This window comes from Coffea arabica, chromosome 11c (genome assembly GCF_036785885.1).
Source record: "Coffea arabica cultivar ET-39 chromosome 11c, Coffea Arabica ET-39 HiFi, whole genome shotgun sequence".
NCBI classification, from domain to species: domain Eukaryota; kingdom Viridiplantae; phylum Streptophyta; class Magnoliopsida; order Gentianales; family Rubiaceae; genus Coffea; species Coffea arabica.
Window position 1 is genome coordinate 20,060,087 of NC_092330.1, and position 24,477 is coordinate 20,084,563.

The 24,477-nt window shown below is 43.9% G+C and overlaps 8 non-coding genes and 20 pseudogenes across 8 annotated transcripts; all 28 read left to right on the forward strand.

The window, feature by feature from the left end:
* The first annotated feature begins 125 nt into the window (after positions 1-125).
* Positions 126-244, forward strand: LOC140017730 (5S ribosomal RNA). The gene has a single exon (XR_011824035.1). It is a non-coding gene; the product is annotated as a 5S ribosomal RNA (ribosomal RNA).
* Positions 245-655: 411 nt separating this feature from the next.
* Positions 656-773, forward strand: LOC140019439 (5S ribosomal RNA; annotated as a pseudogene).
* A 925-nt stretch (positions 774-1,698) lies between these two features.
* On the forward strand, positions 1,699-1,816 carry LOC140020381 (5S ribosomal RNA; annotated as a pseudogene).
* Positions 1,817-2,741: 925 nt separating this feature from the next.
* LOC140020031 (5S ribosomal RNA) lies at positions 2,742-2,865 on the forward strand (annotated as a pseudogene).
* Positions 2,866-3,784: 919 nt separating this feature from the next.
* Positions 3,785-3,902, forward strand: LOC140019440 (5S ribosomal RNA; annotated as a pseudogene).
* A 927-nt stretch (positions 3,903-4,829) lies between these two features.
* On the forward strand, positions 4,830-4,948 carry LOC140017430 (5S ribosomal RNA). Its single transcript, XR_011823739.1, has one exon. It is a non-coding gene; the product is annotated as a 5S ribosomal RNA (ribosomal RNA).
* A 411-nt stretch (positions 4,949-5,359) lies between these two features.
* Positions 5,360-5,477, forward strand: LOC140018579 (5S ribosomal RNA; annotated as a pseudogene).
* Positions 5,478-6,404: 927 nt separating this feature from the next.
* Positions 6,405-6,523, forward strand: LOC140017731 (5S ribosomal RNA). Its single transcript, XR_011824036.1, has one exon. It is a non-coding gene; the product is annotated as a 5S ribosomal RNA (ribosomal RNA).
* Positions 6,524-6,934: 411 nt separating this feature from the next.
* On the forward strand, positions 6,935-7,052 carry LOC140019441 (5S ribosomal RNA; annotated as a pseudogene).
* A 925-nt stretch (positions 7,053-7,977) lies between these two features.
* On the forward strand, positions 7,978-8,095 carry LOC140020382 (5S ribosomal RNA; annotated as a pseudogene).
* A 925-nt stretch (positions 8,096-9,020) lies between these two features.
* Positions 9,021-9,144, forward strand: LOC140020032 (5S ribosomal RNA; annotated as a pseudogene).
* A 919-nt stretch (positions 9,145-10,063) lies between these two features.
* Positions 10,064-10,181, forward strand: LOC140019442 (5S ribosomal RNA; annotated as a pseudogene).
* Positions 10,182-11,106: 925 nt separating this feature from the next.
* LOC140020383 (5S ribosomal RNA) lies at positions 11,107-11,224 on the forward strand (annotated as a pseudogene).
* A 925-nt stretch (positions 11,225-12,149) lies between these two features.
* On the forward strand, positions 12,150-12,273 carry LOC140020034 (5S ribosomal RNA; annotated as a pseudogene).
* Positions 12,274-13,192: 919 nt separating this feature from the next.
* Positions 13,193-13,310, forward strand: LOC140019443 (5S ribosomal RNA; annotated as a pseudogene).
* A 927-nt stretch (positions 13,311-14,237) lies between these two features.
* On the forward strand, positions 14,238-14,356 carry LOC140017732 (5S ribosomal RNA). Its single transcript, XR_011824037.1, has one exon. It is a non-coding gene; the product is annotated as a 5S ribosomal RNA (ribosomal RNA).
* Positions 14,357-14,769: 413 nt separating this feature from the next.
* LOC140018580 (5S ribosomal RNA) lies at positions 14,770-14,887 on the forward strand (annotated as a pseudogene).
* Positions 14,888-15,812: 925 nt separating this feature from the next.
* On the forward strand, positions 15,813-15,930 carry LOC140019444 (5S ribosomal RNA; annotated as a pseudogene).
* A 927-nt stretch (positions 15,931-16,857) lies between these two features.
* LOC140017441 (5S ribosomal RNA) lies at positions 16,858-16,976 on the forward strand. Its single transcript, XR_011823750.1, has one exon. It is a non-coding gene; the product is annotated as a 5S ribosomal RNA (ribosomal RNA).
* A 411-nt stretch (positions 16,977-17,387) lies between these two features.
* Positions 17,388-17,505, forward strand: LOC140018581 (5S ribosomal RNA; annotated as a pseudogene).
* Positions 17,506-18,432: 927 nt separating this feature from the next.
* On the forward strand, positions 18,433-18,551 carry LOC140017733 (5S ribosomal RNA). The gene has a single exon (XR_011824038.1). It is a non-coding gene; the product is annotated as a 5S ribosomal RNA (ribosomal RNA).
* Positions 18,552-18,962: 411 nt separating this feature from the next.
* Positions 18,963-19,080, forward strand: LOC140019445 (5S ribosomal RNA; annotated as a pseudogene).
* Positions 19,081-20,005: 925 nt separating this feature from the next.
* Positions 20,006-20,123, forward strand: LOC140020384 (5S ribosomal RNA; annotated as a pseudogene).
* Positions 20,124-21,050: 927 nt separating this feature from the next.
* On the forward strand, positions 21,051-21,169 carry LOC140017452 (5S ribosomal RNA). The gene has a single exon (XR_011823761.1). It is a non-coding gene; the product is annotated as a 5S ribosomal RNA (ribosomal RNA).
* Positions 21,170-21,580: 411 nt separating this feature from the next.
* LOC140018582 (5S ribosomal RNA) lies at positions 21,581-21,698 on the forward strand (annotated as a pseudogene).
* A 927-nt stretch (positions 21,699-22,625) lies between these two features.
* On the forward strand, positions 22,626-22,744 carry LOC140017735 (5S ribosomal RNA). Its single transcript, XR_011824040.1, has one exon. It is a non-coding gene; the product is annotated as a 5S ribosomal RNA (ribosomal RNA).
* A 411-nt stretch (positions 22,745-23,155) lies between these two features.
* Positions 23,156-23,273, forward strand: LOC140019446 (5S ribosomal RNA; annotated as a pseudogene).
* A 925-nt stretch (positions 23,274-24,198) lies between these two features.
* On the forward strand, positions 24,199-24,316 carry LOC140020385 (5S ribosomal RNA; annotated as a pseudogene).
* The last annotated feature ends 161 nt before the right edge of the window (positions 24,317-24,477 follow it).

Consider the following 24,477-nt stretch of genomic DNA (forward strand, 5'->3'; position numbering starts at 1 on the left):
AGTAAATAAATAAAAGGATGAGGGGAAATTCTTGAATTGACGCTTAAAATGAATTCGGGTCCAGAAAAGCCACACTGCTTCACAGGACGGGGCAGTTTAAAAGAATAAAGCGAAAGGAACATGGTGGGTGCGATCATACCAGCACTAATGCACCGGATCCCATCAGAACTCCGAAGTTAAGCATGCTTGGGCGAGAGTAGTACTAGGATGGGTGACCCCCTGGGAAGTCCTCGTGTTGCACCCCTCCCTTTTTTGTTTCGAAATCCAAATTTCCCCTTCGTTCTTTATGCTGTAGTAATTTAGCTCCGTCGGAACGATTGCTTTATATTTTGCTTCTTATCGAAGCATGAAGGCGGATCTGAAGGCGCGAGACAAGTCAGGAACGGTACGGCTGGATCGAAGCCCGGATCGTCGGTCAAAGTTGTCGGCGCAAATGTATAAGCGCAAGCGTGAAGGATCAATTTCAGGATAATTGAGAGTTGTGCGACGAGGGAAAAAAAAGGTGCAAAGCAACAAGAAAAAAATATAAAAGTAAATAAATAAAAGGATGAGAAGAAATTCATGAATTGACGCTTAGAATGAATTCGGGTCCAGAAAAGCCAAACTGCTTCACAGGACGTGGCAGTTTAAAAGAATAAAGCGAAAGGAACATGGCGGGTGCGATCATACCAGCACTAATGCACCGGATCCCATCAGAACTTCGAAGTTAAGCGTGCTTGGGCGACAGTAGTACTAGGATGGGTGACCCTAGGCCGGTCAACGGGTCGGGTCTACACCCGGATCCGGATCGGATCCTTGAAATTTTTGCTGGTATGGGTAGGGATTTAATTCCGTTATCCGGATCCGGATCCGTTTTTTCAAACAAAAAAACGGGTCGGATACGGAATATAGTATTCCGACCCGTACTAGACCCGGATCCGGATATAAATGATTTAATAATTTATAAAAAATATATATTATCAATATAATTTGATTAGGATGATGTATTTGAGTAAAATCAATTTGATTTATTTTCTTATTTGGTTTTTTCTTTGCATTAGCTAGAAATTAGTTTACAAATATATCTTTTTCTCTTTTTTGTTAGAAATTATAAATTTTGGCAAATTTGTTCGGGTAGACCCGACCCGGATCCGAGACTCGCCGGGTCCGGATCCGGAACACCGAATAAAAGACCCGTCGGGTAAACGGGTCGGATCCGGGTCCGGGTCCGGAATAAAGAATTCCGGCCCGGACCCGGCCCGTTGACACCCCTAGGTGACCCCCTGGGAAATCCTCGTGTTGCACCCCTCCCTTTTTTGTTTCGAAATCCAAATTTTCCCTTCGTTCTTTATGCTGTAGTAATTTAGCTCCGTCGGAACGATTGCTTTATATTTTGCTTCTCATCGAAGCATGAAGGCGGATCTGAAGGCGCGAGACAAGTCAGGAACGGTACGGCTGAATCGAAGCCCGGATCGTCGGTCAATGTTGTCGGCGCAAATGCATAAGCGCAAGCGTGAAGGATCAATTTCAGGATAATTGAGAGTTGTGCGACGAGGGAAAAAAAAGGTGCAAAGCAACAAGAAAAAAATATAAAAGTAAATAAATAAAAGGATGAGAGGAAATTCATGAATTGACGCTTAGAATGAATTCGGGTCCAGAAAAGCCAAACTGCTTCACAGGACGTGGCAGTTTAAAAGAATAAAGCGAAAGGAACATGGCGGGTGTGATCATACCAGCACTAATGCACCGGATCCCATCAGAACTTCGAAGTTAAGCGTGCTTGGGCGACAGTAGTACTAGGATGGGTGACCCTAGGCCGGTCAACGGGTCGGGTCTACACCCGGATCCGGATCGGATCCCTGAAATTTTTGCGGGTATGGGTAGGGATTTAATTCCGTTATCCGGATCCGGATCCGTTTTTTCAAACAAAAAAACGGGTCGGATACGGAATATAGTATTCCGACCCGTATTAGACCCGGATCCGGATATAAATGATTTAATAATTTATAAAAAATATATATTATCAATATAATTTGATTAGGATGATGTATTTGAGTAAAATCAATTTGATTTATTTTCTTATTTGGTTTTTTCTTTGCATTAGCTAGAAATTTGTTTACAAATATATCTTTTTCTCTTTTTTGTTAGAAATTATAAATTTTGGCAAATTTGTTCGGGTAGACCCGACCCGGATCCGAGACTCGCCGGGTCCGGATCCGGAACACCGAATAAAAGACCCGTCGGGTAAACGGGTCGGCTCCGGGTCCGGGTCCGGAATAATGAATTCCGGCCCGGACCCGGCCCGTTGACACCCCTAGGTGACCCCCTGGGAAATCCTCGTGTTGCACCCCTCCCTTTTTTGTTTCGAAATCCAAATTTTCCCTTCGTTCTTTATGCTGTAGTAATTTAGCTCCGTCGGAACGATTGCTTTATATTTTGCTTCTCATCGAAGCATGAAGGCGGATCTGAAGGCGCGAGACAAGTCAGGAACGGTACGGCTGAATCGAAGCCCGGATCGTCGGTCAATGTTGTCGGCGCAAATGCATAAGCGCAAGCGTGAAGGATCAATTTCAGGATAATTGAGAGTTGTGCGACGAGGGAAAAAAAAGGTGCAAAGCAACAAGAAAAAAATATAAAAGTAAATAAATAAAAGGATGAGAGGAAATTCATGAATTGACGCTTAGAATGAATTCGGGTCCAGAAAAGCCAAACTGCTTCACAGGACGTGGCAGTTTAAAAGAATAAAGCGAAAGGAACATGGCGGGTGCGATCATACCAGCACTAATGCACCGGATCCCATCAGAACTTCGAAGTTAAGCGTGCTTGGGCGACAGTAGTACTAGGATGGGTGACCCTAGGCCTGTCAACGGGTCGGGTCTACACCCGGATCCGGATCGGATCCCTGAAATTTTTGCGGGTATGGGTAGGGATTTAATTCCGTTATCCGGATCCGGATCCGTTTTTTCAAACAAAAAAACGGGTCGGATACGGAATATAGTATTCCGACCCGTATTAGACCCGGATCCGGATATAAATGATTTAATAATTTATAAAAAATATATATTATCAATATAATTTGATTAGGATGATGTATTTGAGTAAAATCAATTTGATTTATTTTCTTATTTGGTTTTTTCTTTGCATTAGCTAGAAATTTGTTTACAAATATATCTTTTTCTCTTTTTTGTTAGAAATTATAAATTTTGGCAAATTTGTTCGGGTAGACCCGACCCGGATCCGAGACTCGCCGGGTCCGGATCCGGAACACCGAATAAAAGACCCGTCGGGTAAACGGGTCGGCTCCGGGTCCGGGTCCGGAATAATGAATTCCGGCCCGGACCCGGCCCGTTGACACCCCTAGGTGACCCCCTGGGAAATCCTCGTGTTGCACCCCTCCCTTTTTTGTTTCGAAATCCAAATTTTCCCTTCGTTCTTTATGCTGTAGTAATTTAGCTCCGTCGGAACGATTGCTTTATATTTTGCTTCTCATCGAAGCATGAAGGCGGATCTGAAGGCGCGAGACAAGTCAGGAACGGTACGGCTGGATCGAAGCCCGGATCGTCGGTCAAAGTTGTCGGCGCAAATGCATAAGCGCAAGCGTGAAGGATCAATTTCAGGATAATTGAGAGTTGTGCGACGAGGGAAAAAAAAGGTGCAAAGCAACAAGAAAAAAATATAAAAGTAAATAAATAAAAGGATGAGAGGAAATTCATGAATTGACGCTTAGAATGAATTCGGGTCCAGAAAAGCCAAACTGCTTCACAGGACGTGGCAGTTTAAAAGAATAAAGCGAAAGGAACATGGCGGGTGCGATCATACCAGCACTAATGCACCGGATCCCATCAGAACTTCGAAGTTAAGCGTGCTTGGGCGACAGTAGTACTAGGATGGGTGACCCTAGGCCGGTCAACGGGTCGGGTCTACACCCGGATCCGGATCGGATCCCTGAAATTTTTGCGGGTATGGGTAGGGATTTAATTCCGTTATCCGGATCCGGATCCGTTTTTTCAAACAAAAAAACGGGTCGGATACGGAATATAGTATTCCGACCCGTATTAGACCCGGATTCGGATATAAATGATTTAATAATTTATAAAAAATATATATTATCAATATAATTTGATTAGGATGATGTATTTGAGTAAAATCAATTTGATTTATTTTCTTATTTGGTTTTTTCTTTGCATTAGCTAGAAATTAGTTTACAAATATATTTTTTTCTCTTTTTTGTTAGAAATTATAAATTTTGGCAAATTTGTTCGGGTAGACCCGACCCGGATCCGAGACTCGCCGGGTCCGGATCCGGAACACCGAATAAAAGACCCGTCGGGTAAACGGGTCGGCTCCGGGTCCGGGTCCGGAATAATGAATTCCGGCCCGGACCCGGCCCGTTGACACCCCTAGGTGACCCCCTGGGAAATCCTCGTGTTGCACCCCTCCCTTTTTTGTTTCGAAATCCAAATTTTCCCTTCGTTCTTTATGCTGTAGTAATTTAGCTCCGTCGGAACGATTGCTTTATATTTTGCTTCTCATCGAAGCATGAAGGCGGATCTGAAGGCGCGAGACAAGTCAGGAACGGTACGGCTGGATCGAAGCCCGGATCGTCGGTCAAAGTTGTCGGCGCAAATGTATAAGCGCAAGCGTGAAGGATCAATTTCAGGATAATTGAGAGTTGCGCGACGAGGGAAAAAAAAATGGTGCAAATCAACAAGAAAAAAATGTAAAAGTAAATAAATAAAAGGATGAGGGGAAATTCTTGAATTGACGCTTAAAATGAATTCGGGTCCAGAAAAGCCACACTGCTTCACAGGACGGGGCAGTTTAAAAGAATAAAGCGAAAGGAACATGGCGGGTGCGATCATACCAGCACTAATGCACCGGATCCCATCAGAACTCCGAAGTTAAGCGTGCTTGGGCGAGAGTAGTACTAGGATGGGTGACCCCCTGGGAAGTCCTCGTGTTGCACCCCTCCCTTTTTTGTTTCGAAATCCAAATTTCCCCTTCGTTCTTTATGCTGTAGTAATTTAGCTCCGTCGGAACGATTGCTTGATATTTTGCTTCTCATCGAAGCATGAAGGCGGATCTGAAGGCGCGAGACAAGTCAGGAACGGTACGGCTGGATCGAAGCCCGGATCGTCGGTCAAAGTTGTCGGCGCAAATGTATAAGCGGAAGCGTGAAGGATCAATTTCAGGATAATTGAGAGTTGTGCGACGAGGGAAAAAAAAGGTGCAAAGCAACAAGAAAAAAATATAAAAGTAAATAAATAAAAGGATGAGAGGAAATTCATGAATTGACGCTTAGAATGAATTCGGGTCCAGAAAAGCCAAACTGCTTCACAGGACGTGGCAGTTTAAAAGAATAAAGCGAAAGGAACATGGCGGGTGCGATCATACCAGCACTAATGCACCGGATCCCATCAGAACTCCGAAGTTAAGCGTGCTTGGGCGACAGTAGTACTAGGATGGGTGACCCTAGGCCTGTCAACGGGTCGGGTCTAGACCCGGATCCGGATCGGATCGCTGAAATTTTTTCGGGTATGGGTAGGGATTTAATTCCGTTATCCGGATCCGGATCCGTTTTTTCAAACAAAAAAACGGGTCGGATACGGAATATAGTATTCCGACCCGTATTAGACCCGGATCCGGATATAAATGATTTAATAATTTATAAAAAATATATATTATCAATATAATTTGATTAGGATGATGTATTTGAGTAAAATCAATTTGATTTATTTTCTTATTTGGTTTTTTCTTTGCATTAGTTAGAAATTAGTTTACAAATATATTTTTTTCTCTTTTTTGTTAGAAATTATAAATTTTGGCAAATTTGTTCGGGTAGACCCGACCCGGATCCGAGACTCGCCGGGTCCGGATCCGGAACACAGAATAAAAGACCCGTCGGGTAAACGGGTCGGATCCGGGTCCGGGTCCGGAATAATGAATTCCGGCCCGGACCCGGCCCGTTGACACCCCTAGGTGACCCCCTGGGAAATCCTCGTGTTGCACCCCTCCCTTTTTTGTTTCGAAATCCAAATTTCCCCTTCGTTCTTTATGCTGTAGTAATTTAGCTCCGTCGGAACGATTGCTTTATATTTTGCTTCTCATCGAAGCATGAAGGCGGATCTGAAGGCGCGAGACAAGTCAGGAACGGTACGGCTGGATCGAAACCCGGATCGTCGGTCAAAGTTGTCGGCGCAAATGTATAAGTGCAAGCGTGAAGGATCAATTTCAGAATAATTGAGAGTTGCGCGACGAGGGAAAAAAAAATGGTGCAAATCAACAAGAAAAAAATGTAAAAGTAAATAAATAAAAGGATGAGGGGAAATTCTTGAATTGACGCTTAAAATGAATTCGGGTCCAGAAAAGCCACACTGCTTCACAGGACGGGGCAGTTTAAAAGAATAAAGCGAAAGGAACATGGTGGGTGCGATCATACCAGCACTAATGCACCGGATCCCATCAGAACTCCGAAGTTAAGCATGCTTGGGCGAGAGTAGTACTAGGATGGGTGACCCCCTGGGAAGTCCTCGTGTTGCACCCCTCCCTTTTTTGTTTCGAAATCCAAATTTCCCCTTCGTTCTTTATGCTGTAGTAATTTAGCTCCGTCGGAACGATTGCTTTATATTTTGCTTCTTATCGAAGCATGAAGGCGGATCTGAAGGCGCGAGACAAGTCAGGAACGGTACGGCTGGATCGAAGCCCGGATCGTCGGTCAAAGTTGTCGGCGCAAATGTATAAGCGCAAGCGTGAAGGATCAATTTCAGGATAATTGAGAGTTGTGCGACGAGGGAAAAAAAAGGTGCAAAGCAACAAGAAAAAAATATAAAAGTAAATAAATAAAAGGATGAGAAGAAATTCATGAATTGACGCTTAGAATGAATTCGGGTCCAGAAAAGCCAAACTGCTTCACAGGACGTGGCAGTTTAAAAGAATAAAGCGAAAGGAACATGGCGGGTGCGATCATACCAGCACTAATGCACCGGATCCCATCAGAACTTCGAAGTTAAGCGTGCTTGGGCGACAGTAGTACTAGGATGGGTGACCCTAGGCCGGTCAACGGGTCGGGTCTACACCCGGATCCGGATCGGATCCTTGAAATTTTTGCTGGTATGGGTAGGGATTTAATTCCGTTATCCGGATCCGGATCCGTTTTTTCAAACAAAAAAACGGGTCGGATACGGAATATAGTATTCCGACCCGTACTAGACCCGGATCCGGATATAAATGATTTAATAATTTATAAAAAATATATATTATCAATATAATTTGATTAGGATGATGTATTTGAGTAAAATCAATTTGATTTATTTTCTTATTTGGTTTTTTCTTTGCATTAGCTAGAAATTAGTTTACAAATATATCTTTTTCTCTTTTTTGTTAGAAATTATAAATTTTGGCAAATTTGTTCGGGTAGACCCGACCCGGATCCGAGACTCGCCGGGTCCGGATCCGGAACACCGAATAAAAGACCCGTCGGGTAAACGGGTCGGATCCGGGTCCGGGTCCGGAATAAAGAATTCCGGCCCGGACCCGGCCCGTTGACACCCCTAGGTGACCCCCTGGGAAATCCTCGTGTTGCACCCCTCCCTTTTTTGTTTCGAAATCCAAATTTTCCCTTCGTTCTTTATGCTGTAGTAATTTAGCTCCGTCGGAACGATTGCTTTATATTTTGCTTCTCATCGAAGCATGAAGGCGGATCTGAAGGCGCGAGACAAGTCAGGAACGGTACGGCTGAATCGAAGCCCGGATCGTCGGTCAATGTTGTCGGCGCAAATGCATAAGCGCAAGCGTGAAGGATCAATTTCAGGATAATTGAGAGTTGTGCGACGAGGGAAAAAAAAGGTGCAAAGCAACAAGAAAAAAATATAAAAGTAAATAAATAAAAGGATGAGAGGAAATTCATGAATTGACGCTTAGAATGAATTCGGGTCCAGAAAAGCCAAACTGCTTCACAGGACGTGGCAGTTTAAAAGAATAAAGCGAAAGGAACATGGCGGGTGTGATCATACCAGCACTAATGCACCGGATCCCATCAGAACTTCGAAGTTAAGCGTGCTTGGGCGACAGTAGTACTAGGATGGGTGACCCTAGGCCGGTCAACGGGTCGGGTCTACACCCGGATCCGGATCGGATCCCTGAAATTTTTGCGGGTATGGGTAGGGATTTAATTCCGTTATCCGGATCCGGATCCGTTTTTTCAAACAAAAAAACGGGTCGGATACGGAATATAGTATTCCGACCCGTATTAGACCCGGATCCGGATATAAATGATTTAATAATTTATAAAAAATATATATTATCAATATAATTTGATTAGGATGATGTATTTGAGTAAAATCAATTTGATTTATTTTCTTATTTGGTTTTTTCTTTGCATTAGCTAGAAATTTGTTTACAAATATATCTTTTTCTCTTTTTTGTTAGAAATTATAAATTTTGGCAAATTTGTTCGGGTAGACCCGACCCGGATCCGAGACTCGCCGGGTCCGGATCCGGAACACCGAATAAAAGACCCGTCGGGTAAACGGGTCGGCTCCGGGTCCGGGTCCGGAATAATGAATTCCGGCCCGGACCCGGCCCGTTGACACCCCTAGGTGACCCCCTGGGAAATCCTCGTGTTGCACCCCTCCCTTTTTTGTTTCGAAATCCAAATTTTCCCTTCGTTCTTTATGCTGTAGTAATTTAGCTCCGTCGGAACGATTGCTTTATATTTTGCTTCTCATCGAAGCATGAAGGCGGATCTGAAGGCGCGAGACAAGTCAGGAACGGTACGGCTGAATCGAAGCCCGGATCGTCGGTCAATGTTGTCGGCGCAAATGCATAAGCGCAAGCGTGAAGGATCAATTTCAGGATAATTGAGAGTTGTGCGACGAGGGAAAAAAAAGGTGCAAAGCAACAAGAAAAAAATATAAAAGTAAATAAATAAAAGGATGAGAGGAAATTCATGAATTGACGCTTAGAATGAATTCGGGTCCAGAAAAGCCAAACTGCTTCACAGGACGTGGCAGTTTAAAAGAATAAAGCGAAAGGAACATGGCGGGTGCGATCATACCAGCACTAATGCACCGGATCCCATCAGAACTTCGAAGTTAAGCGTGCTTGGGCGACAGTAGTACTAGGATGGGTGACCCTAGGCCTGTCAACGGGTCGGGTCTACACCCGGATCCGGATCGGATCCCTGAAATTTTTGCGGGTATGGGTAGGGATTTAATTCCGTTATCCGGATCCGGATCCGTTTTTTCAAACAAAAAAACGGGTCGGATACGGAATATAGTATTCCGACCCGTATTAGACCCGGATCCGGATATAAATGATTTAATAATTTATAAAAAATATATATTATCAATATAATTTGATTAGGATGATGTATTTGAGTAAAATCAATTTGATTTATTTTCTTATTTGGTTTTTTCTTTGCATTAGCTAGAAATTTGTTTACAAATATATCTTTTTCTCTTTTTTGTTAGAAATTATAAATTTTGGCAAATTTGTTCGGGTAGACCCGACCCGGATCCGAGACTCGCCGGGTCCGGATCCGGAACACCGAATAAAAGACCCGTCGGGTAAACGGGTCGGCTCCGGGTCCGGGTCCGGAATAATGAATTCCGGCCCGGACCCGGCCCGTTGACACCCCTAGGTGACCCCCTGGGAAATCCTCGTGTTGCACCCCTCCCTTTTTTGTTTCGAAATCCAAATTTTCCCTTCGTTCTTTATGCTGTAGTAATTTAGCTCCGTCGGAACGATTGCTTTATATTTTGCTTCTCATCGAAGCATGAAGGCGGATCTGAAGGCGCGAGACAAGTCAGGAACGGTACGGCTGGATCGAAGCCCGGATCGTCGGTCAAAGTTGTCGGCGCAAATGCATAAGCGCAAGCGTGAAGGATCAATTTCAGGATAATTGAGAGTTGTGCGACGAGGGAAAAAAAAGGTGCAAAGCAACAAGAAAAAAATATAAAAGTAAATAAATAAAAGGATGAGAGGAAATTCATGAATTGACGCTTAGAATGAATTCGGGTCCAGAAAAGCCAAACTGCTTCACAGGACGTGGCAGTTTAAAAGAATAAAGCGAAAGGAACATGGCGGGTGCGATCATACCAGCACTAATGCACCGGATCCCATCAGAACTTCGAAGTTAAGCGTGCTTGGGCGACAGTAGTACTAGGATGGGTGACCCTAGGCCGGTCAACGGGTCGGGTCTACACCCGGATCCGGATCGGATCCCTGAAATTTTTGCGGGTATGGGTAGGGATTTAATTCCGTTATCCGGATCCGGATCCGTTTTTTCAAACAAAAAAACGGGTCGGATACGGAATATAGTATTCCGACCCGTATTAGACCCGGATTCGGATATAAATGATTTAATAATTTATAAAAAATATATATTATCAATATAATTTGATTAGGATGATGTATTTGAGTAAAATCAATTTGATTTATTTTCTTATTTGGTTTTTTCTTTGCATTAGCTAGAAATTAGTTTACAAATATATTTTTTTCTCTTTTTTGTTAGAAATTATAAATTTTGGCAAATTTGTTCGGGTAGACCCGACCCGGATCCGAGACTCGCCGGGTCCGGATCCGGAACACCGAATAAAAGACCCGTCGGGTAAACGGGTCGGATCCGGGTCCGGGTCCGGAATAAAGAATTCCGGCCCGGACCCGGCCCGTTGACACCCCTAGGTGACCCCCTGGGAAATCCTCGTGTTGCACCCCTCCCTTTTTTGTTTCGAAATCCAAATTTTCCCTTCGTTCTTTATGCTGTAGTAATTTAGCTCCGTCGGAACGATTGCTTTATATTTTGCTTCTCATCGAAGCATGAAGGCGGATCTGAAGGCGCGAGACAAGTCAGGAACGGTACGGCTGAATCGAAGCCCGGATCGTCGGTCAATGTTGTCGGCGCAAATGCATAAGCGCAAGCGTGAAGGATCAATTTCAGGATAATTGAGAGTTGTGCGACGAGGGAAAAAAAAGGTGCAAAGCAACAAGAAAAAAATATAAAAGTAAATAAATAAAAGGATGAGAGGAAATTCATGAATTGACGCTTAGAATGAATTCGGGTCCAGAAAAGCCAAACTGCTTCACAGGACGTGGCAGTTTAAAAGAATAAAGCGAAAGGAACATGGCGGGTGTGATCATACCAGCACTAATGCACCGGATCCCATCAGAACTTCGAAGTTAAGCGTGCTTGGGCGACAGTAGTACTAGGATGGGTGACCCTAGGCCGGTCAACGGGTCGGGTCTACACCCGGATCCGGATCGGATCCCTGAAATTTTTGCGGGTATGGGTAGGGATTTAATTCCGTTATCCGGATCCGGATCCGTTTTTTCAAACAAAAAAACGGGTCGGATACGGAATATAGTATTCCGACCCGTATTAGACCCGGATCCGGATATAAATGATTTAATAATTTATAAAAAATATATATTATCAATATAATTTGATTAGGATGATGTATTTGAGTAAAATCAATTTGATTTATTTTCTTATTTGGTTTTTTCTTTGCATTAGCTAGAAATTTGTTTACAAATATATCTTTTTCTCTTTTTTGTTAGAAATTATAAATTTTGGCAAATTTGTTCGGGTAGACCCGACCCGGATCCGAGACTCGCCGGGTCCGGATCCGGAACACCGAATAAAAGACCCGTCGGGTAAACGGGTCGGCTCCGGGTCCGGGTCCGGAATAATGAATTCCGGCCCGGACCCGGCCCGTTGACACCCCTAGGTGACCCCCTGGGAAATCCTCGTGTTGCACCCCTCCCTTTTTTGTTTCGAAATCCAAATTTTCCCTTCGTTCTTTATGCTGTAGTAATTTAGCTCCGTCGGAACGATTGCTTTATATTTTGCTTCTCATCGAAGCATGAAGGCGGATCTGAAGGCGCGAGACAAGTCAGGAACGGTACGGCTGAATCGAAGCCCGGATCGTCGGTCAATGTTGTCGGCGCAAATGCATAAGCGCAAGCGTGAAGGATCAATTTCAGGATAATTGAGAGTTGTGCGACGAGGGAAAAAAAAGGTGCAAAGCAACAAGAAAAAAATATAAAAGTAAATAAATAAAAGGATGAGAGGAAATTCATGAATTGACGCTTAGAATGAATTCGGGTCCAGAAAAGCCAAACTGCTTCACAGGACGTGGCAGTTTAAAAGAATAAAGCGAAAGGAACATGGCGGGTGCGATCATACCAGCACTAATGCACCGGATCCCATCAGAACTTCGAAGTTAAGCGTGCTTGGGCGACAGTAGTACTAGGATGGGTGACCCTAGGCCTGTCAACGGGTCGGGTCTACACCCGGATCCGGATCGGATCCCTGAAATTTTTGCGGGTATGGGTAGGGATTTAATTCCGTTATCCGGATCCGGATCCGTTTTTTCAAACAAAAAAACGGGTCGGATACGGAATATAGTATTCCGACCCGTATTAGACCCGGATCCGGATATAAATGATTTAATAATTTATAAAAAATATATATTATCAATATAATTTGATTAGGATGATGTATTTGAGTAAAATCAATTTGATTTATTTTCTTATTTGGTTTTTTCTTTGCATTAGCTAGAAATTTGTTTACAAATATATCTTTTTCTCTTTTTTGTTAGAAATTATAAATTTTGGCAAATTTGTTCGGGTAGACCCGACCCGGATCCGAGACTCGCCGGGTCCGGATCCGGAACACCGAATAAAAGACCCGTCGGGTAAACGGGTCGGCTCCGGGTCCGGGTCCGGAATAATGAATTCCGGCCCGGACCCGGCCCGTTGACACCCCTAGGTGACCCCCTGGGAAATCCTCGTGTTGCACCCCTCCCTTTTTTGTTTCGAAATCCAAATTTTCCCTTCGTTCTTTATGCTGTAGTAATTTAGCTCCGTCGGAACGATTGCTTTATATTTTGCTTCTCATCGAAGCATGAAGGCGGATCTGAAGGCGCGAGACAAGTCAGGAACGGTACGGCTGGATCGAAGCCCGGATCGTCGGTCAAAGTTGTCGGCGCAAATGCATAAGCGCAAGCGTGAAGGATCAATTTCAGGATAATTGAGAGTTGTGCGACGAGGGAAAAAAAAGGTGCAAAGCAACAAGAAAAAAATATAAAAGTAAATAAATAAAAGGATGAGAGGAAATTCATGAATTGACGCTTAGAATGAATTCGGGTCCAGAAAAGCCAAACTGCTTCACAGGACGTGGCAGTTTAAAAGAATAAAGCGAAAGGAACATGGCGGGTGCGATCATACCAGCACTAATGCACCGGATCCCATCAGAACTTCGAAGTTAAGCGTGCTTGGGCGACAGTAGTACTAGGATGGGTGACCCTAGGCCGGTCAACGGGTCGGGTCTACACCCGGATCCGGATCGGATCCCTGAAATTTTTGCGGGTATGGGTAGGGATTTAATTCCGTTATCCGGATCCGGATCCGTTTTTTCAAACAAAAAAACGGGTCGGATACGGAATATAGTATTCCGACCCGTATTAGACCCGGATTCGGATATAAATGATTTAATAATTTATAAAAAATATATATTATCAATATAATTTGATTAGGATGATGTATTTGAGTAAAATCAATTTGATTTATTTTCTTATTTGGTTTTTTCTTTGCATTAGCTAGAAATTAGTTTACAAATATATTTTTTTCTCTTTTTTGTTAGAAATTATAAATTTTGGCAAATTTGTTCGGGTAGACCCGACCCGGATCCGAGACTCGCCGGGTCCGGATCCGGAACACAGAATAAAAGACCCGTCGGGTAAACGGGTCGGATCCGGGTCCGGGTCCGGAATAATGAATTCCGGCCCGGACCCGGCCCGTTGACACCCCTAGGTGACCCCCTGGGAAATCCTCGTGTTGCACCCCTCCCTTTTTTGTTTCGAAATCCAAATTTCCCCTTCGTTCTTTATGCTGTAGTAATTTAGCTCCGTCGGAACGATTGCTTTATATTTTGCTTCTCATCGAAGCATGAAGGCGGATCTGAAGGCGCGAGACAAGTCAGGAACGGTACGGCTGGATCGAAACCCGGATCGTCGGTCAAAGTTGTCGGCGCAAATGTATAAGTGCAAGCGTGAAGGATCAATTTCAGAATAATTGAGAGTTGCGCGACGAGGGAAAAAAAAATGGTGCAAATCAACAAGAAAAAAATGTAAAAGTAAATAAATAAAAGGATGAGGGGAAATTCTTGAATTGACGCTTAAAATGAATTCGGGTCCAGAAAAGCCACACTGCTTCACAGGACGGGGCAGTTTAAAAGAATAAAGCGAAAGGAACATGGTGGGTGCGATCATACCAGCACTAATGCACCGGATCCCATCAGAACTCCGAAGTTAAGCATGCTTGGGCGAGAGTAGTACTAGGATGGGTGACCCCCTGGGAAGTCCTCGTGTTGCACCCCTCCCTTTTTTGTTTCGAAATCCAAATTTCCCCTTCGTTCTTTATGCTGTAGTAATTTAGCTCCGTCGGAACGATTGCTTTATATTTTGCTTCTTATCGAAGCATGAAGGCGGATCTGAAGGCGCGAGACAAGTCAGGAACGGTACGGCTGGATCGAAGCCCGGATCGTCGGTCAAAGTTGTCGGCGCAAATGTATAAGTGCAAGCGTGAAGGATCAATTTCAGAATAATTGAGAGTTGCGCGACGAGGGAAAAAAAAATGGTGCAAATCAACAAGAAAAAAATGTAAAAGTAAATAAATAAAAGGATGAGGGGAAATTCTTGAATTGACGCTTAAAATGAATTCGGGTCCAGAAAAGCCAAACTGCTTCACAGGACGTGGCAGTTTAAAAGAATAAAGCGAAAGAAACATGGCGGGTGCGATCATACCAGCACTAATGCACCGGATCCCATCAGAACTCCGAAGTTAAGCGTGCTTGGGCGACAGTAGTACTAGGATGGGTGACCCTAGGCCTGTCAACGGGTCGGGTCTAGACCCGGATCCGGATCGGATCGCTGAAATTTTTTCGGGTATGGGTAGGGATTTAATTCCGTTATCCGGATCCGGATCCGTTTTTTCAAACAAAAAAATGGGTCGGATACGGAATATAGTATTCCGACCCGTATTAGACCCGGATCCGGATATAAATGATTTAATAATTTATAAAAAATATATATTATCAATATAATTTGATTAGGATGATGTATTTGAGTAAAATCAATTTGATTTATTTTCTTATTTGGTTTTTTCTTTGCATTAGTTAGAAATTAGTTTACAAATATATTTTTTTCTCTTTTTTGTTAGAAATTATAAATTTTGGCAAATTTGTTCGGGTAGACCCGACCCGGATCCGAGACTCGCCGGGTCCGGATCCGGAACACAGAATAAAAGACCCGTCGGGTAAACGGGTCGGATCCGGGTCCGGGTCCGGAATAATGAATTCCGGCCCGGACCCGGCCCGTTGACACCCCTAGGTGACCCCCTGGGAAATCCTCGTGTTGCACCCCTCCCTTTTTTGTTTCGAAATCCAAATTTCCCCTTCGTTCTTTATGCTGTAGTAATTTAGCTCCGTCGGAACGATTGCTTTATATTTTGCTTCTCATCGAAGCATGAAGGCGGATCTGAAGGCGCGAGACAAGTCAGGAACGGTACGGCTGGATCGAAGCCCGGATCGTCGGTCAAAGTTGTCGGCGCAAATGCATAAGCGCAAGCGTGAAGGATCAATTTCAGGATAATTGAGAGTTGTGCGACGAGGGAAAAAAAAGGTGCAAAGCAACAAGAAAAAAATATAAAAGTAAATAAATAAAAGGATGAGAGGAAATTCATGAATTGACGCTTAGAATGAATTCGGGTCCAGAAAAGCCAAACTGCTTCACAGGACGTGGCAGTTTAAAAGAATAAAGCGAAAGGAACATGGCGGGTGCGATCATACCAGCACTAATGCACCGGATCCCATCAGAACTTCGAAGTTAAGCGTGCTTGGGCGACAGTAGTACTAGGATGGGTGACCCTAGGCCGGTCAACGGGTCGGGTCTACACCCGGATCCGGATCGGATCCCTGAAATTTTTGCGGGTATGGGTAGGGATTTAATTCCGTTATCCGGATCCGGATCCGTTTTTTCAAACAAAAAAACGGGTCGGATACGGAATATAGTATTCCGACCCGTATTAGACCCGGATTCGGATATAAATGATTTAATAATTTATAAAAAATATATATTATCAATATAATTTGATTAGGATGATGTATTTGAGTAAAATCAATTTGATTTATTTTCTTATTTGGTTTTTTCTTTGCATTAGCTAGAAATTAGTTTACAAATATATCTTTTTCTCTTTTTTGTTAGAAATTATAAATTTTGGCAAATTTGTTCGGGTAGACCCGACCCGGATCCGAGACTCGCCGGGTCCGGATCCGGAACACCGAATAAAAGACCCGTCGGGTAAACGGGTCGGCTCCGGGTCCGGGTCCGGAATAATGAATTCCGGCCCGGACCCGGCCCGTTGACACCCCTAGGTGACCCCCTGGGAAATCCTCGTGTTGCACCCCTCCCTTTTTTGTTTCGAAATCCAAATTTTCCCTTCGTTCTTTATGCTGTAGTAATTTAGCTCCGTCGGAACGATTGCTTTATATTTTGCTTCTCATCGAAGCATGAAGGCGGATCTGAAGGCGCGAGACAAGTCAGGAACGGTACGGCTGGATCGAAGCCCGGATCGTCGGTCAAAGTTGTCGGCGCAAATGTATAAGCGCAAGCGTGAAGGATCAATTTCAGGATAATTGAGAGTTGCGCGACGAGGGAAAAAAAAATGGTGCAAATCAACAAGAAAAAAATGTAAAAGTAAATAAATAAAAGGATGAGGGGAAATTCTTGAATTGACGCTTAAAATGAATTCGGGTCCAGAAAAGCCACACTGCTTCACAGGACGGGGCAGTTTAAAAGAATAAAGCGAAAGGAACATGGCGGGTGCGATCATACCAGCACTAATGCACCGGATCCCATCAGAACTCCGAAGTTAAGCGTGCTTGGGCGAGAGTAGTACTAGGATGGGTGACCCCCTGGGAAGTCCTCGTGTTGCACCCCTCCCTTTTTTGTTTCGAAATCCAAATTTCCCCTTCGTTCTTTATGCTGTAGTAATTTAGCTCCGTCGGAACGATTGCTTGATATTTTGCTTCTCATCGAAGCATGAAGGCGGATCTGAAGGCGCGAGACAAGTCAGGAACGGTACGGCTGGATCGAAGCCCGGATCGTCGGTCAAAGTTGTCGGCGCAAATGTATAAGCGGAAGCGTGAAGGATCAATTTCAGGATAATTGAGAGTTGTGCGACGAGGGAAAAAAAAGGTGCAAAGCAACAAGAAAAAAATATAAAAGTAAATAAATAAAAGGATGAGAGGAAATTCATGAATTGACGCTTAGAATGAATTCGGGTCCAGAAAAGCCAAACTGCTTCACAGGACGTGGCAGTTTAAAAGAATAAAGCGAAAGGAACATGGCGGGTGCGATCATACCAGCACTAATGCACCGGATCCCATCAGAACTCCGAAGTTAAGCGTGCTTGGGCGACAGTAGTACTAGGATGGGTGACCCTAGGCCTGTCAACGGGTCGGGTCTAGACCCGGATCCGGATCGGATCGCTGAAATTTTTTCGGGTATGGGTAGGGATTTAATTCCGTTATCCGGATCCGGATCCGTTTTTTCAAACAAAAAAACGGGTCGGATACGGAATATAGTATTCCGACCCGTATTAGACCCGGATCCGGATATAAATGATTTAATAATTTATAAAAAATATATATTATCAATATAATTTGATTAGGATGATGTATTTGAGTAAAATCAATTTGATTTATTTTCTTATTTGGTTTTTTCTTTGCATTAGTTAGAAATTAGTTTACAAATATATTTTTTTCTCTTTTTTGTTAGAAATTATAAATTTTGGCAAATTTGTTCGGGTAGACCCGACCCGGATCCGAGACTCGCCGGGTCCGGATCCGGAACACAGAATAAAAGACCCGTCGGGTAAACGGGTCGGATCCGGGTCCGGGTCCGGAATAATGAATTCCGGCCCGGACCCGGCCCGTTGACACCCCTAGGTGACCCCCTGGGAAATCCTCGTGTTGCACCCCTCCCTTTTTTGTTTCGAAATCCAAATTTCCCCTTCGTTCTTTATGCTGTAGTAATTTAGCTCCGTCGGAACGATTGCTTTATATTTTGCTTCTCATCGAAGCATGAAGGCGGATCTGAAGGCGCGAGACAAGTCAGGAACGGTACGGCTGGATCGAAACCCGGATCGTCGGTCAAAGTTGTCGGCGCAAATGTATAAGTGCAAGCGTGAAGGATCAATTTCAGAATAATTGAGAGTTGCGCGACGAGGGAAAAAAAAATGGTGCAAATCAACAAGAAAAAAATGTAAAAGTAAATAAATAAAAGGATGAGGGGAAATTCTTGAATTGACGCTTAAAATGAATTCGGGTCCAGAAAAGCCACACTGCTTCACAGGACGGGGCAGTTTAAAAGAATAAAGCGAAAGGAACATGGTGGGTGCGATCATACCAGCACTAATGCACCGGATCCCATCAGAACTCCGAAGTTAAGCATGCTTGGGCGAGAGTAGTACTAGGATGGGTGACCCCCTGGGAAGTCCTCGTGTTGCACCCCTCCCTTTTTTGTTTCGAAATCCAAATTTCCCCTTCGTTCTTTATGCTGTAGTAATTTAGCTCCGTCGGAACGATTGCTTTATATTTTGCTTCTTATCGAAGCATGAAGGCGGATCTGAAGGCGCGAGACAAGTCAGGAACGGTACGGCTGGATCGAAGCCCGGATCGTCGGTCAAAGTTGTCGGCGCAAATGTATAAGCGCAAGCGTGAAGGATCAATTTCAGGATAATTGAGAGTTGTGCGACGAGGGAAAAAAAAGGTGCAAAGCAACAAGAAAAAAATATAAAAGTAAATAAATAAAAGGATGAGAAGAAATTCATGAATTGACGCTTAGAATGAATTCGGGTCCAGAAAAGCCAAACTGCTTCACAGGACGTGGCAGTTTAAAAGAATAAAGCGAAAGGAACATGGCGGGTGCGATCATACCAGCACTAATGCACCGGATCCCATCAGAACTTCGAAGTTAAGCGTGCTTGGGCGACAGTAGTACTAGGATGGGTGACCCTAGGCCGGTCAACGGGTCGGGTCTACACCCGGATCCGGATCGGATCCTTGAAATTTTTGCTGGTATGGGTAGGGATTTAATTCCGTTATCCGGATCCGGATCCGTTTTTTCAAACAAAAAAACGGGTCGGATACGGAATATAGTATTCCGACCCGTACTAGACCCGGATCCGGATATAAATGATTTAATAATTTATAAAAAATATATATTATCAATATAATTTGATTAGGATGATGTATTTGAGTAAAATCAATTTGATTTATTTTCTTATTTGGTTTTTTCTTTGCATTAGCTAGAAATTAGTTTACAAATATATCTTTTTCTCTTTTTTGTTAGAAATTATAAATTTTGGCAAATTTGTTCGGGTAGACCCGACCCGGATCCGAGACTCGCCGGGTCCGGATCCGGAACACCGAATAAAAGACCCGTCGGGTAAACGGGTCGGATCCGGGTCCGGGTCCGGAATAAAGAATTCCGGCCCGGACCCGGCCCGTTGACACCCCTAGGTGACCCCCTGGGAAATCCTCGTGTTGCACCCCTCCCTTTTTTGTTTCGAAATCCAAATTTTCCCTTCGTTCTTTATGCTGTAGTAATTTAGCTCCGTCGGAACGATTGCTTTATATTTTGCTTCTCATCGAAGCATGAAGGCGGATCTGAAGGCGCGAGACAAGTCAGGAACGGTACGGCTGAATCGAAGCCCGGATCGTCGGTCAATGTTGTCGGCGCAAATGCATAAGCGCAAGCGTGAAGGATCAATTTCAGGATAATTGAGAGTTGTGCGACGAGGGAAAAAAAAGGTGCAAAGCAACAAGAAAAAAATATAAAAGTAAATAAATAAAAGGATGAGAGGAAATTCATGAATTGACGCTTAGAATGAATTCGGGTCCAGAAAAGCCAAACTGCTTCACAGGACGTGGCAGTTTAAAAGAATAAAGCGAAAGGAACATGGCGGGTGTGATCATACCAGCACTAATGCACCGGATCCCATCAGAACTTCGAAGTTAAGCGTGCTTGGGCGACAGTAGTACTAGGATGGGTGACCCTAGGCCGGTCAACGGGTCGGGTCTACACCCGGATCCGGATCGGATCCCTGAAATTTTTGCGGGTATGGGTAGGGATTTAATTCCGTTATCCGGATCCGGATCCGTTTTTTCAAACAAAAAAACGGGTCGGATACGGAATATAGTATTCCGACCCGTATTAGACCCGGATCCGGATATAAATGATTTAATAATTTATAAAAAATATATATTATCAATATAATTTGATTAGGATGATGTATTTGAGTAAAATCAATTTGATTTATTTTCTTATTTGGTTTTTTCTTTGCATTAGCTAGAAATTAGTTTACAAATATATCTTTTTCTCTTTTTTGTTAGAAATTATAAATTTTGGCAAATTTGTTCGGGTAGACCCGACCCGGATCCGAGACTCGCCGGGTCCGGATCCGGAACACCGAATAAAAGACCCGTCGGGTAAACGGGTCGGCTCCGGGTCCGGGTCCGGAATAATGAATTCCGGCCCGGACCCGGCCCGTTGACACCCCTAGGTGACCCCCTGGGAAATCCTCGTGTTGCACCCCTCCCTTTTTTGTTTCGAAATCCAAATTTTCCCTTCGTTCTTTATGCTGTAGTAATTTAGCTCCGTCGGAACGATTGCTTTATATTTTGCTTCTCATCGAAGCATGAAGGCGGATCTGAAGGCGCGAGACAAGTCAGGAACGGTACGGCTGGATCGAAGCCCGGATCGTCGGTCAAAGTTGTCGGCGCAAATGTATAAGCGCAAGCGTGAAGGATCAATTTCAGGATAATTGAGAGTTGCGCGACGAGGGAAAAAAAAATGGTGCAAATCAACAAGAAAAAAATGTAAAAGTAAATAAATAAAAGGATGAGGGGAAATTCTTGAATTGACGCTTAAAATGAATTCGGGTCCAGAAAAGCCACACTGCTTCACAGGACGGGGCAGTTTAAAAGAATAAAGCGAAAGGAACATGGCGGGTGCGATCATACCAGCACTAATGCACCGGATCCCATCAGAACTCCGAAGTTAAGCGTGCTTGGGCGAGAGTAGTACTAGGATGGGTGACCCCCTGGGAAGTCCTCGTGTTGCACCCCTCCCTTTTTTGTTTCGAAATCCAAATTTCCCCTTCGTTCTTTATGCTGTAGTAATTTAGCTCCGTCGGAACGATTGCTTGATATTTTGCTTCTCATCGAAGCATGAAGGCGGATCTGAAGGCGCGAGACAAGTCAGGAACGGTACGGCTGGATCGAAGCCCGGATCGTCGGTCAAAGTTGTCGGCGCAAATGTATAAGCGGAAGCGTGAAGGATCAATTTCAGGATAATTGAGAGTTGTGCGACGAGGGAAAAAAAAGGTGCAAAGCAACAAGAAAAAAATATAAAAGTAAATAAATAAAAGGATGAGAGGAAATTCATGAATTGACGCTTAGAATGAATTCGGGTCCAGAAAAGCCAAACTGCTTCACAGGACGTGGCAGTTTAAAAGAATAAAGCGAAAGGAACATGGCGGGTGCGATCATACCAGCACTAATGCACCGGATCCCATCAGAACTCCGAAGTTAAGCGTGCTTGGGCGACAGTAGTACTAGGATGGGTGACCCTAGGCCTGTCAACGGGTCGGGTCTAGACCCGGATCCGGATCGGATCGCTGAAATTTTTTCGGGTATGGGTAGGGATTTAATTCCGTTATCCGGATCCGGATCCGTTTTTTCAAACAAAAAAACGGGTCGGATACGGAATATAGTATTCCGACCCGTATTAGACCCGGATCCGGATATAAATGATTTAATAATTTATAAAAAATATATATTATCAATATAATTTGATTAGGATGATGTATTTGAGTAAAATCAATTTGATTTATTTTCTTATTTGGTTTTTTCTTTGCATTAGTTAGAAATTAGTTTACAAATATATTTTTTTCTCTTTTTTGTTAGAAATTATAAATTTTGGCAAATTTGTTCGGGTAGACCCGACCCGGATCCGAGACTCGCCGGGTCCGGATCCGGAACACAGAATAAAAGACCCGTCGGGTAAACGGGTCGGATCCGGGTCCGGGTCCGGAATAATGAATTCCGGCCCGGACCCGGCCCGTTGACACCCCTAGGTGACCCCCTGGGAAATCCTCGTGTTGCACCCCTCCCTTTTTTGTTTCGAAATCCAAATTTCCCCTTCGTTCTTTATGCTGTAGTAATTTAGCTCCGTCGGAACGATTGCTTTATATTTTGCTTCTCATCGAAGCATGAAGGCGGATCTGAAGGCGCGAGACAAGTCAGGAACGGTACGGCTGGATCGAAACCCGGATCGTCGGTCAAAGTTGTCGGCGCAAATGTATAAGTGCAAGCGTGAAGGATCAATTTCAGAATAATTGAGAGTTGCGCGACGAGGGAAAAAAAAATGGTGCAAATCAACAAGAAAAAAATGTAAAAGTAAATAAATAAAAGGATGAGGGGAAATTCTTGAATTGACGCTTAAAATGAATTCGGGTCCAGAAAAGCCACACTGCTTCACAGGACGGGGCAGTTTAAAAGAATAAAGCGAAAGGAACATGGTGGGTGCGATCATACCAGCACTAATGCACCGGATCCCATCAGAACTCCGAAGTTAAGCATGCTTGGGCGAGAGTAGTACTAGGATGGGTGACCCCCTGGGAAGTCCTCGTGTTGCACCCCTCCCTTTTTTGTTTCGAAATCCAAATTTCCCCTTCGTTCTTTATGCTGTAGTAATTTAGCTCCGTCGGAACGATTGCTTTATATTTTGCTTCTTATCGAAGCATGAAGGCGGATCTGAAGGCGCGAGACAAGTCAGGAACGGTACGGCTGGATCGAAGCCCGGATCGTCGGTCAAAGTTGTCGGCGCAAATGTATAAGCGCAAGCGTGAAGGATCAATTTCAGGATAATTGAGAGTTGTGCGACGAGGGAAAAAAAAGGTGCAAAGCAACAAGAAAAAAATATAAAAGTAAATAAATAAAAGGATGAGAAGAAATTCATGAATTGACGCTTAGAATGAATTCGGGTCCAGAAAAGCCAAACTGCTTCACAGGACGTGGCAGTTTAAAAGAATAAAGCGAAAGGAACATGGCGGGTGCGATCATACCAGCACTAATGCACCGGATCCCATCAGAACTTCGAAGTTAAGCGTGCTTGGGCGACAGTAGTACTAGGATGGGTGACCCTAGGCCGGTCAACGGGTCGGGTCTACACCCGGATCCGGATCGGATCCTTGAAATTTTTGCTGGTATGGGTAGGGATTTAATTCCGTTATCCGGATCCGGATCCGTTTTTTCAAACAAAAAAACGGGTCGGATACGGAATATAGTATTCCGACCCGTACTAGACCCGGATCCGGATATAAATGATTTAATAATTTATAAAAAATATATATTATCAATATAATTTGATTAGGATGATGTATTTGAGTAAAATCAATTTGATTTATTTTCTTATTTGGTTTTTTCTTTGCATTAGCTAGAAATTAGTTTACAAATATATCTTTTTCTCTTTTTTGTTAGAAATTATAAATTTTGGCAAATTTGTTCGGGTAGACCCGACCCGGATCCGAGACTCGCCGGGTCCGGATCCGGAACACCGAATAAAAGACCCGTCGGGTAAACGGGTCGGATCCGGGTCCGGGTCCGGAATAAAGAATTCCGGCCCGGACCCGGCCCGTTGACACCCCTAGGTGACCCCCTGGGAAATCCTCGTGTTGCACCCCTCCCTTTTTTGTTTCGAAATCCAAATTTTCCCTTCGTTCTTTATGCTGTAGTAATTTAGCTCCGTCGGAACGATTGCTTTATATTTTGCTTCTCATCGAAGCATGAAGGCGGATCTGAAGGCGCGAGACAAGTCAGGAACGGTACGGCTGAATCGAAGCCCGGATCGTCGGTCAATGTTGTCGGCGCAAATGCATAAGCGCAAGCGTGAAGGATCAATTTCAGGATAATTGAGAGTTGTGCGACGAGGGAAAAAAAAGGTGCAAAGCAACAAGAAAAAAATATAAAAGTAAATAAATAAAAGGATGAGAGGAAATTCATGAATTGACGCTTAGAATGAATTCGGGTCCAGAAAAGCCAAACTGCTTCACAGGACGTGGCAGTTTAAAAGAATAAAGCGAAAGGAACATGGCGGGTGTGATCATACCAGCACTAATGCACCGGATCCCATCAGAACTTCGAAGTTAAGCGTGCTTGGGCGACAGTAGTACTAGGATGGGTGACCCTAGGCCGGTCAACGGGTCGGGTCTACACCCGGATCCGGATCGGATCCCTGAAATTTTTGCGGGTATGGGTAGGGATTTAATTCCGTTATCCGGATCCGGATCCGTTTTTTCAAACAAAAAAACGGGTCGGATACGGAATATAGTATTCCGACCCGTATTAGACCCGGATCCGGATATAAATGATTT